This window comes from Zingiber officinale, chromosome 1A (genome assembly GCF_018446385.1).
Source record: "Zingiber officinale cultivar Zhangliang chromosome 1A, Zo_v1.1, whole genome shotgun sequence".
NCBI classification, from domain to species: Eukaryota; Viridiplantae; Streptophyta; class Magnoliopsida; order Zingiberales; family Zingiberaceae; genus Zingiber; species Zingiber officinale.
Window position 1 is genome coordinate 16,747,370 of NC_055987.1, and position 14,957 is coordinate 16,762,326.

At 41.5% G+C, this 14,957-nt stretch overlaps 1 non-coding gene across 1 annotated transcript; it reads left to right on the plus strand.

The window, feature by feature from the left end:
- The first annotated feature begins 348 nt into the window (after nucleotides 1-348).
- LOC122039301 lies at nucleotides 349-456 on the plus strand. The gene has a single exon (XR_006128153.1). It is a non-coding gene; the product is annotated as a small nucleolar RNA R71 (small nucleolar RNA).
- Nucleotides 457-14,957: the final 14,501 nt, after the last annotated feature.

Below are 14,957 nucleotides of genomic sequence, written 5' to 3' on the forward strand. Positions count from 1 at the left end.
AGCATCTTTTCAATTCTGGACAGTTGTGAAGGTTGCTGTTGTTGATAAGTCTATGGTCCAGATTGGTGGGTTTGTTGCCCAAGTTGGTAGCTTGGCTTTGCTGGTTCTTGATCTTGATTTCTCTGATAAGAAAATTTTGGGTGGTTCCTCCACCCAGGGTTGTATGTGTTGGAGTAGGGATTATTTTCGGTTGCCCACTGATGATGGTTCTAGGTTACATTCTCTATTATGTCTTCAGCTTCATCAAGACTCTTGTTCATCAACACCCCTCCTGTTGCAGAATCGAGGGACACCTTCGTGTGATAATTGATTCCATTATAGAACGTGTGTAGCACCAACCACTTCTCGAGGCCATGATGGGGGCACTGTCTCAACATACTCTTGAATCTGTTCCATGCTTCGAATAACAATTATAAGTCTGCCTGTTTGAAGTTTGCAATTAAATTCCTCATGTGTGCAGTTTTACTTGGCGGGTAAAATTTGTCCAGAAATTTCTGCTTACACTGCTTCTAAGATGTAATGCTATTTTTTGGTAAAGAATTAAGCCACTGCTTGGCTCTGTCTTTTAGGGGAAATCCAAAAAGAAGTAACCTTACTATTTTTGGAGGGACCCCGTTCACTTTCATAGTACTACAGATCTCATAGAAAAGCTCCAAGTGATGATTTGGATCATCGTGCGGTCCTCCTCCAAATTGATTTTGCTGAACCATATGGATCACTGCAGGCTTTTCAAAATTGTTAGCTTCAATTGGTGGTCGGGTGATGCTAGACCGAAGCCCTCGTGCATAAGGTGCTACGTAGTCCTTCAAAATTTTGTCATCTATTTCTGAAGTTTCTTGTTCTGCTTGGAGTTTTTGCAAGTTTCATCTCCTCAGGAAAGTTCTATCAATTTATAGATCGAACGGTAGAAGTTTTCCTGAAAGATTAGCACTTCGCATGCAAAAGTATATATAAAAGAATATTGAATAATCAAAGTGCAGAATAAAAGAAAGAGTTATATATATATATATATATATATATATATATATATATATATATATATATATATATATATATACATATATATATATATATATATATATATATATATATATATATATATATATATATATATTATAAAAATGCATAAAGTAGAGTGAAATAAAAAAAACAAGGTCTAGTCTAATCCAATATGATTATCACTAATGTTATAAGGAAGTCCCCGGCAACGACGCCAAAAACTTGTTACGCTTCCGCAAGTGCATGGCTACGTCGTCAGTAATAAAAGATTATCGATCCCATAAGGACTGGTTATAAACATTAGTGATTGTTCACGTAGAATTAGCTAAACTCCCAATGGTTGTAAGTGAACTATTTCTTGAGAAGAAAAGAACTTGGGAAGTAGATGTGAGAACTGGCAAGAGAAAGAGAGTTTTACTTGGTTTGGGAAGATCTCTAGGAGTTCGGTTTTGTTGTGGTGGTAACTAATGCATCATGTTCTATCCTTTCCTCATTGTCAATCAACATGTACTCGTCGAAAGTTATAGCTACTACCCCTATGCACTAAACAAAGAAGCTCCCTGTGAAATCCAGTTACGGTTAACCCCTGTCACTAGGGTGCCTCGATAGATCACAAGAATGCAAACCTGGTCGGTATCATTAAGGATAGAGATAGGGGTTTGGTTTGGTTTCTTACCTCCTTATGGAGGAATTACCTCTCCTTTCGAGGGAGTATCTTAGATGTCCGTGAACGAGTTACCCCTGTCACTAGGGTCCCTCGGGTATACGATCTAAGATCCTTTCTTTACGAAACTAGCAATCACAACACAATAAATTAATATGCCCTGGTCATTAGAGCTGTCAGACGGACTAACCCATGGCGGGTTGTTACTCAACCATCAAAGGATGATTTCGTCATCAGTAATAAAAAGATATCGTATTCACATGGACTAGTTATAACCACTAAAGATATCTTAAACCGAATTAGCTAAATAATCAACTAGGAATTACATGTGCTAAGAAGCAACTAGAAAATAGAAATAGAAAAGTAATGCAGAAACTAGGTTTTATGAAAGTTCTAGGAGATTTGATTTCTTTGTGATACTTATCAATGTAATATAATTTTACCAATTATATCCTCAATTGTCATGCATTTGTAAGAAGTCGTCGGTTATCTCCTACAGAAAACACCGACAAGGGACTTATATCTACACCTTAAGTAATTGAATAGTTATTATCCCTATGAAGTCCGTTAGTGGGGCAATCCTGTCACGATGCCCCTCGGGCATACGACATAGAAGCACACCACTAATTAATTCACATCAAGATATAGGGAATAACTCATCTATCTATCCCACTTCTTTGTAGGTTCTTGCTTCACCCTTCAAGGTGGTTCTCAAGATGTCCATTAATGGGGCAACCCTATCATGACGCCCCTCGGTCATACAATCTAGAGAATTCCTCTACAAGATCCACAAGTAATATAAACATCCAATCAAGAATGGTAATTAAATTCAAACATAACAATCCATACAAGATTGAATTGATACAAAACATAACAACATCATTGAAACAAGAAGTTGGCAAATCCATGAAATCTTACATCACAAATACTCCCTCCATCCTAGAACAAGAAGATCTACTCCATGAAATAAAGGAAAAGATCCGAAGACAAGAAGATCGTAAACATTTCGATCCAAATCAAGAAGATGAAAAGAAATGTTTATCTAGAGACGACGAGTAATCTTCGAAACCAATCCTTCCTACCGGAGTAGAATCGGGAATGGAGACATCTTTATATCACCGGATCGACACCCAAAAGGTGGAGAAAAGCCTTCAGATTGGATCTCCCCAAAGGGAGAGTCTTCCCCCTTTCAAAGAGGAAGAAACCCTTTATATAGAGAAGGGGGTTTGGGAGCCACATGGCCCGTGTCACGGCCATGTGGACCTCACACGGCCTCGGCTGCTTAGCTCTCGCCCAGAGTCACACGATCGTGTGAGATTCACATGACCATGTCATGCTTCGCCTCTAGATGGCTCACACGGCTGTGCCAATCTTGGCCTCTGGAAAGGTTGCACGACCATGTGGCACACACGGCCTGGTAATGTTTGGCCTCTGGAAGGGTTGCACGACCGTGTAGATCTACACAATCATGTTCTGATTCTGCTTCAAAAGTGACACGACCGTGTGAAACTACACAGCCATGTCAACCCCCTCTTCTACTGATGCTGCACACTTGGTCTGCTCCACACGACCAAGACCATTTTCCTTCCTGTTCCTTTGGCATGGTTGTGTGGCACACATGGCTGGCGTTGACTTCCTTCATTTGTTGATTAGATTCACCATGGACATCATTTGCTCTCCAAATTTGACTCCTATAGACAAAATACACAAGAGCAGATCTCCGAACAAAGAAGAGTAAATATGCTAAAAATAAAGCAAGGAGTATGAAAATACAAAGATAAAGCATGCATAAAATATTGGAATGTGTGTCAAAACATGCTAAACAAGTGTATAAAACCTACACACATCACACCCCAGACTTAAACTTTTGCTTGTCCTCAAGAAAAATGTCGCAATCAAAACTCATATGCTCAATAATGCATCATAATCTCTAATGCACTTTCCTTACTCTATCTACAAGTTTCATTGATAAGCATAATCATAGAAATAACTCAAGTATTACTTAAGCATAAGTCTCTTTGTGCACAGTGCAAATAAGTGACCCAAACTCTTCAAGTTTCAACCTTCGTCCTAGCTAAGTCATCATCCAATTGAGTTCCTAATGTTTCCGGTGATAGGCACTTACCTGCCACACACTTAGTTCATATTTCTCAATCGACCCAGGGTCTCAAAGCGTGCTCGATATCAAGAGAAGCATAGTAGTCATTTTCCCAGTAACCTAACTCAGTCTCAAAGGGGTAACTTGCGAGTTTCCACTCACGACAACTATTTTTTATATCCCTTATTCTTCATCATCATTTTTTTTCATTTTTTTCATTTCATTTTTTTTCTAAGTGATTGCAAGGTGCTGTTGGGTTTTTCAGGCCGCAAAAACCACTTTTTGCATTGCGAAAACCCCGAAACCCCGCCACCGGATCCGTGCGAAGAAATAAAATTTACGTAAAACTTCGAGTACGAGTTTCTAGCATAGATCTAAACTAGATCTACAAAGGAGAAGAGCTTTACCCTTGATGCGATGCCCTTCACTAATCCCGCTCGTCCAAGGTTCGTCGGATCTCGAGAGTATCAAAGTAGATACTCCTCTATGTGTATCCACACAAGAAAGAGATGGAGAAACCAAACAAAAGGTGTGCTTGCACCTTTGAAGGCCTCGGCAAGGAGGAAGAGAGGGAGAAGAAGATGAGAGGAGGAAGAAGATGGGAGTTACACAAAAAATGAAACTCACCTCAAGCACTAAAGTGGCCGACCACTTCCAAGAAAATCTTTTAAACCTCCATGGGATATCAAGAGTCACAACTCTTGATCTCCCTCATGAGGTGGCACACACATGTGCTAGCCTTGATGAAGTGGCACATCATAATTGACCCACTTAATGTCAACTCACAAATGAGGTGGCAAATGGTCAAGTCAAACTTGACCCTTCATCTTCCTCTCAAGTCAAGTAAAACTTGATTTAAATTCTCCCATTGGTTGATCAAATCTAACCATTGATTCAAGCCAATTTAATATAATAAATCTCTATTCATTGATTAAATTGATTCAATGAAACATAATCTAAATTAGATCCATTGAACACATGAATCAAATCGAATCCAACTCAATTAGTTTAATTTGGATTACTCTTAATCCAATTTGGTTCATCAAATGAACCTAATCCTTTAGGTTCATCAAATGAACATAATCTTCATCTAATTGTCCTTTGTGTGTGACCCTATAGCTTCTTGTAACATTGGCAATGCTCCTAAATGTTGATACAGTCTGACCTGGCTGTTGTTTTGATGTTGACACAGATTTAAGTTTGTATCAGATATTAATTAAACTCAGATTAATTACTGATCAAGGTTGATCAGGTGGAAGGGAAAAGTCCAAGTATGGAAACTTGGCACGCGAAGTCGGAGAGGGCTCGGTAGCTCGTTCTCTGGACCGGACGAAGTCGGAGAGGGCTCGGTAGCTCGTTCTCCGGACTAGGTCAGAGAGGGCTCAGTAGCTCATTCTCTGGACCGGACGAAGTCGGAGAGGGCTCGGTAGCTCGTTCTCCGGACTAGGTCAGAGAGGGCTCGAGGGCTCGCTCTCGGACGACAAAGTCGGAGAGGGCTCGGTGAGCTCGTTATCCGGACTAGGTCGGAGAGGGCTCAGCTCGTTCTCTAGACCAGAAGGCTTTAGGTTTAGGGTGGAAGCTCTAAACCTACATAGGCATTGGATCGGTCTGCATTGACCAATCCGGTGATACTATGGTTATCGATCGGTCACCGCATCCGATCAAGAACAATCGATAACTCTCGTGAACTCACAGAATTCGCGATCGATCCGTAGATCGATCGAGGCCGGAGTTCGGAGAAAGGATAGGGGATCGGTCGGACCGATCCACTGATCGGTCCATCGACCGATCATCGATCAGGTCTCGCCGATCAGGTCGTCAGCCTGATCGGTCAGCGTGGATCGGTCTGCTGACCGATCCACAATAATGTCTATAGTTTTTGCTGTTTCTCTGCAACTTCTGATTCATCTGATTTAACCATCTGTTGTGAGCTTTTTAAATCTGCAGGTTGCAGGTATCATGCCAATGCTTAAATTCAAATCAAGCTTCGTCAGAAGAATAAGACAAAGTGTTCTTTCTACTGTGTTTCGCTGCAAATGGTGCAATTGGAGCATCAACGTTTACTGGCTGCGATCAGCTGGCAATCAGCTTAACTCCTGCTTATTGGTTTGAGCTCAGAGACACCTGTGAAGACCATGGGTTCTATTGGTGTGAGTTCAGAGAACCAGATGAGGAGGAAGAGTGATTGGCGACACCTTAGCTTGCAGCAACGATTCAGTGCAGGTTGACAGCGATTCGGTACAGGCTGAACGCAGTGGAAAAGCAGAGGCATAAGAAGAAGGATGAAGAGATGTTCGAAAAAAAAATAAAAAACTCTCTGTCGATCAAGCGAGTGTGCTAAGCTTTGAGCTCTTGGCTGAGAAGCTGCTTCCTTCTTGCGCTCTGCTTTCATTGTCGTCTTCGCGTGGTTATGAGCATATTCTTCATTCTCTTTAGCCATTGATCATTGTAAGTCTTGTGCTTTATTTACATATCTTCTGAGACTTTGTGGAGAGGTTACTCCACCGAGAAGGAGGAAATCTTTAGCCGGAATCTATCCGGGGTGTGATCTACCGAAAGATCAAGGGATCGTCCACCTTACGGACACGCCGAGGAGTAGGGGCAAGTTATCCCCGAACCTCGTACATACTGGTGTTAGTGGTGTTTGTCTCTTTTTCTTGTGTTATATTTTCGTTTGCATATTTCCGCTGCGCTAACGACTTGTAGGAAGAAATTCTTTAAGCTTTTAGAAGAGGCTATTCACACCCCTCTCTCTAGCCATCCGAAGATCCTAACAAGTGGTATCAGAGCAAGGTTCTCTTCATCCGGATTAACACCCTAAAGAGCAAGAAGATGGCTATGAAGGAAGGGTTTAGCACCAATCGTCCACCCTACTTTGACAGAGCGGACTTTCAATATTGGAAGAGTCGCATGGAATATTATCTCAAGACCGACATCTCAATGTGGTTCTCCGTCAAGGAAGGGTTTACACCTCTGAAGGACGAAGAAGGTAAGGAACTAGACTCATCAAGGTGGTCCGCTGAGCAAACTCGCAAAGGACAAGCCGATGCCAAGGCAGTGGTCACTCTACAATGTGGGATAGCCAAGGATCAACTCGTCAAGGTAGGTCCATTCATGAGCGCAAAAGACTTGTGGAACAAGCTCATCGAGCTCCAAGAAGGAACTCGAGACTCTCGGATCGTCAAGAGAGATTTATTCTTAAATCAATTACAAAACCTCACCATGAAGGAGAACGAGACGGTAAGTGAACTACACGGAAGGTTCAAAGAAATTATCAATGGTCTTCATTCCGTAGATGAACGCGTAGAGAATCGCGATCTTGTAAGGTATGTTCTCAAAGCCTTTCCGAGGAATGCCTTGTGGTCATCTATGGTAGATGCCTACAAGGTCTCCAAGGACCTTTCAATTGTTAAATTAGATGAATTTTTTTGTGAAATGGAGCTCCATGAATTTGCTAACAAGTGTCAAAAAGAGAAAGGTATTGCCTTAGTTGCAGGAGAAAAGAGCAAAGATGGAAGAAGGAAGAAAGAAAAGAAGAAGGAAAAAGAGATTCCTTCATCCTCATCCTCCTCCGAGTCCGATGATGAAGGTGGATCATCATCAAGCAAGATGGCCAACTTTGTAAGGAGAATCATGAGAAGGAACCGGAGATACAAAGGGAAAGGTAAATTTATCAATCAAAATGTTGATAAAACTAATGTCACTTGTTTTGAGTGTAGCAAGAAAGGACACTATCGGAGCGAGTGTCCAAAATTCAAGAAGAAAGAAGAAAGGGCCAAGAAGAAGAAAGCTCTCAAAGCTACTTGGGATGAATCCTCCTCAAGCTCATCGGAGGAAGAGAAGAAGGAGAAAAGCACACATCAATTAGCGTTCATGGCAAGGGAGGAATCAGATTCCGGGAGTGATGGTGACACGAGTGATACCTCAGCCGCGGGTTCATCATCTTCGGATGATGAAGAGGTAACTTCTCCTCATTTAGAAAAATGTTATAAAACCATTGCACATTTATTTACTTTACTTAAGAAATCAAAAACTCAAATTAAATCATTAAAAGATGAAGTAGAGCACTTGAGGGCCCTTAGGGAAGATGGGGTTGATGACCTACATCAAGAGGCCCTTGAGGATGAAAACAAAGCCTTAAAGGGTGAAGTTGAGAAACTCAAGAAAATGCTTGAAAAATTCTCAACTAGCTCTAAGACCTTAGATATGATTCTAAATGCCCAAAGGATGGTCTACAACAAGGCTGGGTTAGGATATCAACCTAAGGAGTCTAGTTTCATTTCGCTAGTGTCTAGAACCCAATTTCATAGATCACATGCTTCTAGGGTTCATGAGACTAGGAAGGTTGTGACCAAGGCATGGGTTCCTAGGTCTTTCATTGTAGATGCATTAGGTCCCAAGATTTGGGTACCTAAAATGTCTATCTTTCATGTCTTGTAGGCATTGGTCAAGGGGGAGCATCTATCAACTTGGTTTGTTGATAGTGGATGTTCCAAGCACATGACCGGGGACAAGTCACTTTTTACTACCCTTCAAAACAAAAATAGAGGTAATGTGTCGTTTGGTAATAATGGTAGCCTTAAGGTTATAGGAGTTGGAGACATTCATATATCCGAATGTCTCCAAATCAAGAATGCCCTTCTAGTCAAGGGGATGACCTTTAATCTCCTAAGTGTCAGCCAATTGTGTGATACGGATTACACAATTGAGTTTCATTCAAGTCAATGTCTGGTCAAACACATTGACACACTTGACACGGTACTAGTAGGCATAAGGGTAGATAACATTTATCAAGTATCTTTTAAAAGTGCTACTAATGCCTCTGCTAAGTGTTTCATGTCAAAAGAAGAAGAATCATGGCTTTGGCATAGGAGGTTGGCCCATGTGAACATGAAGAATATTCGAAAGCTGGCCAACAAAGGATTAGTGCGAGGCCTACCAAGCATCAAGTACCAAAAGACAAAATTATGTGATGCATGTCAAAAGGGTAAGCAAACAAAAGCGCCTCATAAAGGTATAAAGGTAAAAGCGCTGTAAGTACATCTACTGCTTTAGATTTATTGCATATGGATTTGTTTGATTGCAGTAATGTTATTTCATTGAATGGAAGTAGATACTGCTTAGTGATCATTGATGATTTTACTAGATATACATGGACTTTCTTTTTGAAAAATAAGGATCAAACCATAGATGTTTTTGTTTCTTTTTGTAGAAGAACTGAAAATGAAAAATCAACAACAATTAAAACAATTAGAAGTGATCATGGTGGAGAATTTCAAAACCATAGATTTTTAGAATTTTGTCAAGAAAAAGGATATAGGCATGAGTTCTCTACTCCAAGGACCCCATAGCAAAATGGGGTTGTGGAGAGAAAGAACCGAGTCTTGCAAGAGGTTGCACGAAGCATGCTCTGTAAATACAGCTTGCTATGTGCAAAACCGAGTCTTGATACATAGGTTTTTAGGAAAGACTCCCCATGAACTTTGGTTTGGGAAACCTCCTACAATTAAACATCTTAGGGTGTTTGGTTGTAAGGTGTTTATCTTGAACACCAAGGATCATCTTGGAAAGTTCACGGCTAAGGCTGATGAAGGGATACTGGTCAGGTACTCTCTCATCAGCAAAGCCTATCGAGTCTACAACAATAGGACTAAATTGATTGAAGAGTCCTCGGATGTAGCATTTGAAGAAATCCCTAAATCAAATGATCAATCGAGGGATGTAGGAGAAATTCAATTTGAACTTAGAAGTCTAAGTTTGAATGATCAAAACATAGAAAGAGTCGAAGTTGACTCCGATGATGATGAGCAAAGGCAACAAAGGGCTCAGGCTGATCCTTTGCCTGATACTGAGTCCTTGCCTGTGCCTAGTGAGACCACTCATGAGACACCGCCAACACCAAGGCAATCTAGGATAGCCTCTAGTCATCCCCAAGACCAGATTGTTGGAGACATCCAACAAGGGGTTAGGACTAGATCATTCTTTAGAAATGAGTCTTATGAGGTCGCCTTGATCTCATAAATCGAATCAAAATTAGTTGGTGAGGCATTGCACGATCCTGACTGGATCATAGCTATGCAAGATGAGTTAGGTCAATTTGAAAGGAGCCAAGTGTGGGACTTAGTTCCTAGACCTAAGAAGACCACCATTATTGGAACCAAATGGGTCTTCAAAAATAAGTTAAACCAAAAGGGAGAAGTCGTAAGAAACAAGGCAAGACTTGTAGCCAAGGGCTATAGTCAAGTCGAAGGCCTCGATTATGATGAGACTTATGCTCCCGTGGCCCGATTAGAGTCCATTCGTTTAATGCTAGATTTTGCTGCACATAGAGGCTTCAAGCTCTATCAAATGGATGTTAAATCGGCCTTCTTAAACGATTTCATTAAAGAAGAGGTCTTTGTTGAACAACCACCGGGGTTTGTGAATACCGAAGCTCCAAACCACGTGTACAAGCTCAAGAAAGCTCTTTATGGACTTAAACAAGCACCTCGAGCTTGGTACGAAAGGTTGTCAACTTACTTACTAGAAAAGGGTTTTGTAAGAGGTCAAATAGATCCAACACTATTTCTGCGTAGAGATGGTGAAAACATATTTGTAGCCCAGGTGTATGTCGATGACATAATTTGTGGCTCAAATAACAAGGGCTATTTGAATGAATTTATCACTCACATGGAAAGTAAGTTTGAGATGAGTCTGGTGGGAGAATTGACATTCTTCCTTGGACTTGAAATCAAACAAACTCAAGATGGCATTTATGTCGATCAGACGAAATACACTGAAGAGATGCTCAAGAAATTCAAAATGAGTGATTCTAAGGAAGTATCCACTCTACGAAAACACTAGACAATGATGAGAATGGAAACCATGATCTAACGTAATATAGAAGTATGATCGGTAGTCTTCTATATCTCACATAATAGTCGTGGACATTACTTTCTGTGGGCATGTGCAGAGATATCAAGTATGTGCCAAGGAATCTCATTTAATTTAAGAGAACGAGATACCTTAAGGGCACAATTAGAGAGGTCTCCTACCCTTTTGTACCGAGTCTTTGATTTGATAGGCTAGCTATACGACTCGATTATGCTGGGTGCAAATTGGAGAACACTAGTGGGTTGCCAATTTTAGGTTCTTCATTAGTTGGTAAGTCAAAGCAACATCTGCTTTCTCTCCACGATCGAGGTGAATACATTGCCATGGGAGAGAGTGTATCACAATTGTTGTGGATTATCCACACCCTAGAAGATTATGGGCTTTTGTATAAGGGAGTGCAAGTGTTGTGTGACAACATCAGTACAATAAACCTAACGAAAAATCCAGTCCATCATTCAAGGACCAAACACATTGAAGTGCGTCATCACTTCATTAGAGATCACGTAGCTAGGGGAGACATTGCACTCACATATGTTGAGTCAAAATCAAACCTAGCCGATATTTTCACCAAACCCCTTCTGGAGAATGAATTTAGTCATTTAAGGAGAGAATTGGGAATGTGTTTGGCTCAATAGGCCATTTGGACTTCATCATGATCAATAAGGACAATTAAAACGACAAGAGAAATTGGAAAATTAATTTGGGCAACTTGGGGACATCTCACACAAACTATAAGGTTTAACAAATTATTTTTGTTTGCTAGAAATGGGGTGAGATGCTAGGATCAGGCAAATTATTCAAAATGTATCATGCATCCCTTGAATAATTAGGTTGAAGAGACATAAATTGAGTATGGGGAAGACCATTACATAATTCATGTGTATTTGGTTCCTAGATCTTACTCATATATTCCAACCAAGGAAACTTGGTTGGACCTTTACCTAGAAATTAACTAACTTTGGTTGATGTGTTGATTGATACCTTTGATCGATACCTTTCATGATTTTGATTGAAAATAGGACAAGTTGTTGAAGTAATGATAGCAATTTGGATATATTTTAACAAACTCGAAACTGATCATAGCAAGGATGTGTTTTGAACCAGGTAATAAATAGCCTGAGTCTTGATTAATACCTTGGTTCACTATAGATCATAGTTTCAGAAGTTTTTCTGGTTTTGAAACCTTAAAGTTCAAAATGTCTGAATTCTATGCATTTGGAGTTGGTCTGAGTTTTTTTAATGTTTGGAACCTTCCGGTTCTGAACAATTTCAGACTGTAAGAGCTCATCTTTCAGAAATATTTATGTTTGTAGATTCTTCAGGTTCTGGGTTCTGAATTTAGAAGTTTCTGAACTTCCTGAGTTCTGAATCTTCAGAATTTTCGATAGAAAACTTCTACGAATTTCAGTTACTGAATGGAGAATCTTCAATTTGTCAGACACTGATCGGTCTACAGCCCGATCAGGAGAGGCTGGATCGGTCTGTCGACCGATCCAGGTTCCCTGATCGGTCAGGATCTCTCCTGATCGGACAGCCGTCCGATCATATCAACACCTAGATCGATCACCCATCCCTCTTAACTCTTCTCGATCCTTTCTCTTCCCATTGCACGCCGAAGCCCTAGCCGACACCCTCCTACGCCTCAACTCTTCTCTCCTTTATCCGAAAGATACATAAATGGCGCCAAGGTAACTCCATTCTCCCCGAGCTCTACTCATTTTGGCACTTCATTTTCATTTCTCACCGTATCTTTGTAATTTGGCTTGGTTCTCGGTTGTTGGTGGCTTCCGTGCTCACCTATTTGCCCCGTTCGTGTCACATTTTTAACCTTTAGGAAGAAACAAGTTAGTGAGGGAACCTCTAAGTCATCAACTGAGAAATCTAAATCTAAGGCTCTCTCCCGACCTCAACCATCCGTTTCTAGAAGATTTCCAAACCATCACTTTGAACAAGCTTTTCAACAAAGAACCTTCAAACTGCTTCCTTGTAGGTATGTGGATCAAAAATTCATGGATGAATTTTGTCCATCTGTGTCGGAAATACTTGCCTATTACAAACTTGATTCTCTAGTTTATTTAGAATGGGACATCAATTACGACTTAGTATCTGAGTTTTATAATAATCTTCATCAAACTAATGATGTTAATTATAGAACTAGAGTTGCTAAGCAAACTATTGATTTCCCTTTCTCGACCTTCTTTGATTATCTAGCTTGCCGGAGGTGTTCAGGAAATGTCTTTTCCATATATCCTGATTTACCAGACCCCTTACCTTCTCCCTTTGATGTCTCATCTAACTCCATTTATGAGTATTTCTTCGGACATCCTAGACCGGGTGGACAAGATGAGTTAGATGTTGATTTTCCTACCTTTGCAGCCCTGAGACTATCTCTTTAAGATTGTCACAAATTATCTTCTGCCAATCACATCTAAACCCTTGTCGAGATCCGACCATATCACCGCCTGATGCTTTATGGATTGCGTCGGCGTCTTGATTTTGACATCATGTCGAGCATTTATTCGTCTATCATCTCCTATAGTGAGCCTAACACTTCACCGTTTATATGCCTTATGGGCATATAATTACGGATTGGCTCGAGACCCTCTGATTGATGTTTCCAAAGGAAGGATAGTCAAGATGGTGAGGTAGGACTGCAGACCAGGACAGTATGGGACGGTTCGTTGGAAGGACGGAGAGCACTGGGTGAGTTACCACGGGCACCTCCACATGTTGATGCTCCTCCTCCTCCCCGCCAGGCTGGAGAGCCGCATCGATCAGCACGATGAGATGCTGGCTGCTGAGCTCCATGGGTTGTGCGTTCGGATTGACCAGTGTTACGATGATCTACGCAGTCAGCATTTGGCGACGCAGCAGGTGCTTCTAGGATGGATGACCAGCTACCCACCTCCACAGTATTACTCGTGCTATCCACCCTTGAGCAGCATCATGCCGCCTCAGGGACTCATTCCTTAAGGGGGAGTCCTTTAAGTCTTATTACCTAATTCGCACCTTTTCGGTGTTTGACAAAGGAGGAGAAGATGACTAAGTTTAGAGATGAATGAAGTTTTGATTTTAGGGGAGAGGATAACCTTGAGGATTATTGACTTCCTTACATAGTGTTGTATCCGTCTTAGGGGGAGGATCTTGATTCCCCTAAAATTATGGAAATATGAGCATTTCTGATCTAAACTTAAATCGTGTTGTCAAACAACAAAAAGGGGGAGATTGTTGATACAGTCTGACCTGGTTGTTGTTTTGATATTGACACTGATTTAAGTTTGTATCAGATATTAATTAAACTCAGATTGATTACTGATCAAGGTTGATCAGGTGGAAGGGAAAAGTCCAAGTATGGAAACTTGGCATGCGAAGTCGGAGTGATCATGCGGAGAGGGCTCGATAGCTCGTGACTAGGCCGAGAGGGCTCGTAGCTTGTTCCTGACCGACTAGGTCGAGAGGGATCGCTAGCTCGTTCGCCGGAATAAGTCGAGAGGGCTCGCCTCAGGACTAGACCTCGCCTCCGCCGGACGGTCGAGAGGCTAGCTCAGGGAGAGGGCTCGCAGCTCGTTCTCTAAGGCTTTAGGGTTTAGGGCAACTCTAAACCTACAGGGCATTAGATCGGTGCTGGCCGATCGGATACTATGGTTATTCGATCGGTCACGGAATCCAATCAAGAAACTCTCTCGTGAGCTCATCGAGAATTACCGATCGATCGATGAGGCACAGAGTTCGGGAGAAAGGATAGGGGATCGGTCATGGACCAATCCACCTATAGATCGGTCCAGACCGATCAAAGCCCTCACCGATCTCGTCGGTCAGCATATGGATCGGACCGATCCACAATAATGTCTGTAGTTTCTGATTCGTCTGATTTAACCATTTGTTGTGAGCTTTTTAAATCTGCAGGTTGCAGGTATCATGCCAATGCTTAAATTCAAATCAAGCTCCGTCAGAAGAATAAGACAAAGTGTTCTTTCTACTGTGTTTCGCTGCAAATGGTGCAATTGGAGCATCAACGTTTACTGGCTGTGATCTAGCTGCGATCAGCTGGCAATCAGCTTGACTCCTGCTTATTGGTTCGAGCTCATAGACACCTATGAAGACCATGGGTTCTATTGGTGTGAGTTCGGAGAACCAGATGAGGAGGAAGAGTGATTGGCGATGCCTTAGCTTGCAGCAGCGATTCGGTGCAGGTTGACAGCGATTCGGTACAGGCTGAGAAGCTGCTTCCTTCTTGCGCTCTGCTTTCACTGTCTTCTTCGCGTGGCTGTGAGCATATTCTTCATTCTCTTTAGCCACTGATCATTGTAAGTCTTGTGCTTT